At 43.2% G+C, this 6,000-nt stretch overlaps 1 long non-coding RNA gene across 2 annotated transcripts in view; it reads left to right on the forward strand.

Moving 5' to 3' along the window:
• The window catches only part of LOC103876146, a 33,474-nt gene extending 31,653 nt beyond the window's left edge, over window positions 1–1,821 (forward strand). For both annotated transcript variants that reach the window (XR_635244.3, XR_635242.3), the window contains exon 4: window positions 1,399–1,821. This is a non-coding gene — a long non-coding RNA (uncharacterized LOC103876146). The remainder of the gene's footprint in view (window positions 1–1,398) is intronic.
• Window positions 1,822–6,000: the final 4,179 nt, after the last annotated feature.

The following is a 6,000-nucleotide window of genomic DNA, read 5'->3' on the forward strand; positions in this document are numbered from 1 at the left end:
GGTTTTCACTGTTTTTATGCCCAGCCAAACCTCACCGATTCTAATCTAATTGATCAGGAGAGGAGTCCAGGCATGAAGGAATTGTTCAGGTTCCCCAGGTAATGCTTACATATACCCAGGTCTGAGAACCACTTCCTATGAGAAATCCCGGTGAGCTGGGATGATATGATTGAGAAAATAGCTATGCCTTGTTCTGTCAGCAGAAAAGTGACCCTAAGATAATAGGAGATGTGCTTTGATTCTCCTCTCAAGAACCAGGCTCACACTGTAGCTTTTCCTTCTAGAAGTCTACATTTTCCTTGCTGCAGAGATTAGATAAAAAGGTTTGGTTTTCAAGAGTCTGAATTCTTGGTGGTGGGTGTACGATGTTCCTAGGAAGAGAGGGTGGGAGTGGCCCATGGAGAGCGTTTTCTAGGGAAGTGACTCAATGTGGAGAATGGAGGAGTTGCCGTCCTTCAAACTGTCCTCCCAACGTTCCCAGTTTACCCAGGACTAAGCTGTTTTCTGGAAAGCTGAACTTTCCATGCCAAAATAAAGAGAGTCTTGTGCCAACTAGTATGGCTGGCCACCCTACCTTCTAACACAAAAATAGCATCCTTAGGGAACAGAACGTCACATGAAGGAGGTGGGAACCTTCCTCGGCAGGGTGGGCATCAGGCATGTGCCCCAGCTTTGCTTAAAGGGTGGGGTCTGGACAGCCACGGTGGCTCATGCCTGTAATCCCAGCACTTTGGGAGGCCGAGGCTGGCAGATCATTTGAGGTCAAGAGTTAGAGACCAGCCTGGCCAACGTGATAAAACCCTGTCTCTACCAAAAATACAAAAGTTAGCTGGGTGTGGTGGTGCGTGCCTGTAGTCCCAGCTACTAGAGAGGCTGAGGCAGGAGAATTGCTTGAACCCAGGAGGTGGAGGTTGCAGTGACCCAAGATCGCACCACTGCGCTACTCCAACCTGGGCAACAGAGTGAGACTCTGTCTCAAAACAAAAACAAAAACAAAAACAAAAAAAACAAAAAAAGAGGGCGGCGCTGATGTTTCTGAATGGATTGTGTGCATATAGTTTGGGAGGACTCAGGAGGAGAGGCCAGGATGGGCTGAAGACCAGATAATTTACTAAAATCTGAATTGAACAAGTGTCAGGGATCTAGAGAGGTCCATGACAGTAGGGGGAAGAAGCATCCCCTAAAATTACCAGGATTGATGTCCTGCCAAACCAGATGGGTAGAGCAGAGCCAAACTGGGTGACATTAAGATAAATAAGGAAATGTGAGCTGTGTTGCACTTCAGTATACATAAACACACACAAATATATATATATATATATATATGGACTACTTAGAAAATGAAATGGAAGGTACTATAACTGAGCCGTTCTAATCCCTTCTTCCTGTGTTCAACAGTCCAGAGACCAAGCACATTAATTTGGATGCTTGTTGCAGAAAATGCCTGCTTCTGGAAGTTAAGACTGAATCAGCTAAATAGCTGTCTTATCAAGACCAATTGCTTGCCTGGTGAGATTTGCTTCAAGACCTTTCACTGCTGTGCCTACCCATCCAAAGCTATGAGGTCCAAGGAGCAGAGGTTTCTCTCAGGACTCTGGGAGCTGTGATCTGCCTATGCCTGGTTCTTAGTGAGGCCCAAGCTGGAATCCACAAAGCACCTAATGTCGCCTGAAAAGCATTCAAATGCCTCAACATGACAAGGCCCTGAGCAAAGGACTTCCTCAATTCTGGATTCAGTAAGCACTAAGGTTTGGGAAGTTCTAGGATAAACCTGAATTTCCACCAAACCAAGAATTAAAGTCCAATACGCTGCTGGCTGAATATCAGAATCCATATGCCTACTCTGCGTTTAATAACTAGATCTCTGATGCCATTGTGAGTGCAAGCTGGACACCTGCTCAGGAATCCAACATCACAGGACAGGGGCCCAGAGCATGGAGAAGGGGCTGGGTTTGGGTGCCCTCCTGCAGGCTCCAGAGAAGCAACCCCAGGGGGCCCCATGTTCTGTGACCACAGAAGTTTTAAAGGCAGGCAAAGCTTTTCATGTCTGGTGGGTGAGACACCACCCAGCCAAAACCTAAGCTAGAGTATTAATGCAAAAGGATAGCATATTAGGCCCAGGGAAATTGAATGTGTTTTGATTATAAGAACAGCTTTCTATTGTGGCTCTAGGGACTTCTCCCCAGCTGGCCTCTCGATCTGAGAGTTCCTTTCTCGGAGACCTGCTAGGTTGAGAGAGAGAGAGGCCTGCTGGACCAGGGGGCACAGGACTGGGATGCAGAGGGTGGGTGTACAGGTGATGCTGGGCAGGAACCACAGTGGGGGTGAGGGAGAGGGTTGGCTGTCTCTCAAGCTGAAGAAGTAGCTGCAAGACTCAGATCTGCTGAACTGCAGACCCAATCCTGAGCATCTGAACTGTGTTCAACTGAGACATACAGAGAATCACTTTCCCTGGGGAGAATGCTCAAACACTTCACCAGGTCATCCCCTTTCCCCATCGCGTGTCAGGCAGAATGACCAAAAGTACCCATGATGGACAGATTGCAGGACTCAGGCAAGGAGCAGTAAATGATACCTTTACAATCATAAACTGATGCTCTGCTGTGCCCTGCACATCTATATCTCATCCAAAGAGACCCTCAGCAGATCAGAAGGGCCCAGAGGCTCTGAGATTGCTATGTATGATTGTAAAATGGGCAAACTTCCTCACAAGGCACAGAAAGGGACAGTGAAATCTGGCAGGTGAGACCATGCAACGATTTGGCCCTTGGTTCTATGGACCAGTATCAAGTCAGGCTTATGTGGCTGAAGCTCCTGGCCGAGTCGCAGCAGGCGGGGTCAAGAGCCCGATCTCAACGAGCTCCCTGCCCTGCGAGGCCCATCACACAATCACCCAGCCCAGGATCAAACCCTGCAAACACCCTGCCCTAATTTCCCTATTAAGAACTCTACTAGTATCTTTCAAGGGATTCTTCCCTGAGGTAAGTGTGATGCAGTTAGCTTTGCTTGATCCATACATTTTTTTTGTCCTTTGCGTGACTTGACAGCAATAATGAAAACATACTTTTTTTGCTTCAGTCATTTAAATGCTTAAGATAACATGAATGCTAGGCTCAGAGAATGATTTTAAAAGAACTCAGATACAGTTATCCTAAAAGAAGGAGGAGGAAGAGCAGAGCAGATGGGGTCCTGGCTTCTTTGACACTAGAATGCAATGGCAATTGAAGGAGAAATCAGTGAATACAGGTGAAATCAGTAAAGCCAAGTGATGAGAAATAATTGTTATTTATTTTCTCTTTATTTGGCTGCAACTTGGGGTAAAAAAAGAATTTCATTGGCTTCAACTGCATCACGCAGATGTTTCTTGGACCTAACTTGTTTCATAATTTTTTAGAGAACCTACAAGCTGAACATCATGGTACATGTCTGTAATCCCTGCTACTTGGGAGGCTGAGGTGGGAGGATGGTCAGGAGTTGGGCCCAGGAGGTTGAGACCAGCCTGAGCAACATAGTAAGACACCATTAAAAAAAGGAGAGACGAATAAGAAACTTTGAAAATTAACCTCTGTAAGTAGAACTACCATTTGATTCAGCAATCCCGCTACTGGGAATCTACCCACAGGAAAAGAAGTCATTATATGGAATATATACTTGCACATTCATGTTTATAGCAGTACAATTCCCAATTGCAAAAATTTGGAACCAGCCCACATGCCCATCAGTCGACAAGTGGATAAAGAAATTGTAGCATATATATACAATGGGATACTACTCAGCCATAAAAAAGAATGAATTAATGGCATTTGTAGCAGGCTGAATGGAACTGGAAACTATTATTCTGAGTCAAGTAACTCGGGAATGGAAAACCAAACATTACATGTTCTCACTTATAAGTGGGAGCCAAGCTATGAGGATGCAAAGGGATAAGAATGATACAATGGACTTTGAGGACTTGGGGGAAAGAGTGGGAAGGAGGTGAGGGACAAAAGACTACAAATTGGGTTCTGTGTGTACTGCTTGGGTGGTGGGTGCACCAAAATCTCACAAATCACAACTAAAGAACTTACTCATATAACCAAATACCATCTGTTCCCCCCAAACCTGTGGCAATACAATTTTTTTTAAAAATCAGTTTTTAGTTTTGTATTGATACATAATAATTATACATATTTATGGGGTACATGTGATATTTTGGTAATGCATACAATATGTAATGATCAAATCAGGGTATTTAGGATCTCCATCACCTTAAACATTTATCATTTCCTTGTGTTGGGAACATTTTGAATCTCTTCTAGCTATTTTGATACATACAGTAAATTATTGTTACCTATAGTCGCACACTCTGCTACAGAACACTAGGACTCGTTAACCAACCTCTCCTTATTCCTCCACCCTTTTCAAGCCTCTGGTATCCATCACTCTGCTCTTTACCTCCATGAGATCCACTTTCCGTAGCTCTCACACATGAATGAGAACATGCACAATTTGTTGCTCTGTGCGTGCTTTATTTCAGCTAACACAATGACCTCCAGTTTCATCCATGTTGCTGCAAATGATAGGATTTAATTCTTTTTTATTTTTTTTTGTGACAGGGTCTCACTTTGCTACCTAGGCTGAAGTGCAGTGGTGCTATTTCAGCTCACTATAGACTCTGCCTCCCAGGCTCAAGTGATCCTCCCACTTCAGCCTTCTGAGTAGCTGGGACTACAGGCACACACCACCGATAATTTTTGTATTTTTAGTAGAGACGGGGTTTCACCATGTTGGCCAGGCTGGTCTTGAACTCCTGACCTCAAGTGATCCACCTACCTCAGCCTCCCAAAGTGCTAGGATTACAGGTGTGAGCCACCGCACCAGGCCATCTATTCGTCTGTTAATGGACAATTAGGTTGATTAAAATAACATGACAAGGATATTTGTAAAGGTTTAAGTTACTGGGATTAAGTAAAAATGTTGAAATCATTTTTCTATTTATAGACAGGATCTGAATTATTTTCTATTCATAAGCAAATGTCAAGTCCTGAGCTTATTTTATGTTTTACAATGCTGAAATAGTATTTATTTCACAAAGTTTAGGTAAGTGGAATGTTGATATGTTAGCAAAGCCATTCTGATATCAAGTTTAGAAAACGTATTCCTGCATCCAAATGTACTTCCTTACTCAGCATAGAGCCAATATTGTTCGTTTTAATTTTCAGACATATAAATTATTCTGTTTTTGCACAAGAATGTTATTTATTGATTTTTAAAATTAGCATTGAACTTTAAAAAAGAAGCATCAACTTTGTCTTTAATTGTCTGCAACCTTCTATGTGTGGGGAAAGGTAGCCTTTTCTTTGTTATTCTGCGTTTCCTTGGCAATCCTTTTATCTGACTATCTCCATTTGAACTGTTTTAAGTCCTTTCTGGGAGAGCAGCTTATAATTAAAATGATTGGTAATTGTGTTTTCAATTAGCTGTTGCCTAATGAAAAATTACAAAACAATTTAGTTCCTGCAGGGAGATGAGTGACCAGAGAATAATGGCTACTTAGGGACAGTACTCTTTACCATTTACTCCCTTCCTGCAGACAAGGGTGCACGTTTATATTAATTAAGATTGTAGCCTGTTTGGAATGAGGTAGGATATAAGAAGAAAAGGAAATGAGGCCGTGAGCTTTTGACTGCTGGTTCTCACCTGCTTTCAAATTTAGAAAAGGCCAAGAAATTTCAAGAGGGGTCTGAGATATCTGCCTAGGGCCCAAATTCAGCCTGACCAGTCAATTGCTCCTAGTTATTTTTCACAGCTGAGTCCTGCTGACCCCTGGTGACAGTGTCACCAAACTAAGCCTCCGAGATCATGTTGGATGGCTGTTGCTTGACACTGTTGGCTTTCAGTACTGTTACTAACACTGCAAATCATTTGCTCTGTTCCCCTAATTTTTCTCCTTCCCGCTATCCCCACCCCTTATTAACTGGGGTCTTTCCTACAAGATGATGAATGAGAAGAAAATCCATC

Source organism: Papio anubis, chromosome 9, assembly GCF_008728515.1.
Source record: "Papio anubis isolate 15944 chromosome 9, Panubis1.0, whole genome shotgun sequence".
In the NCBI taxonomy this organism is placed as follows: Eukaryota; Metazoa; Chordata; class Mammalia; order Primates; family Cercopithecidae; genus Papio; species Papio anubis.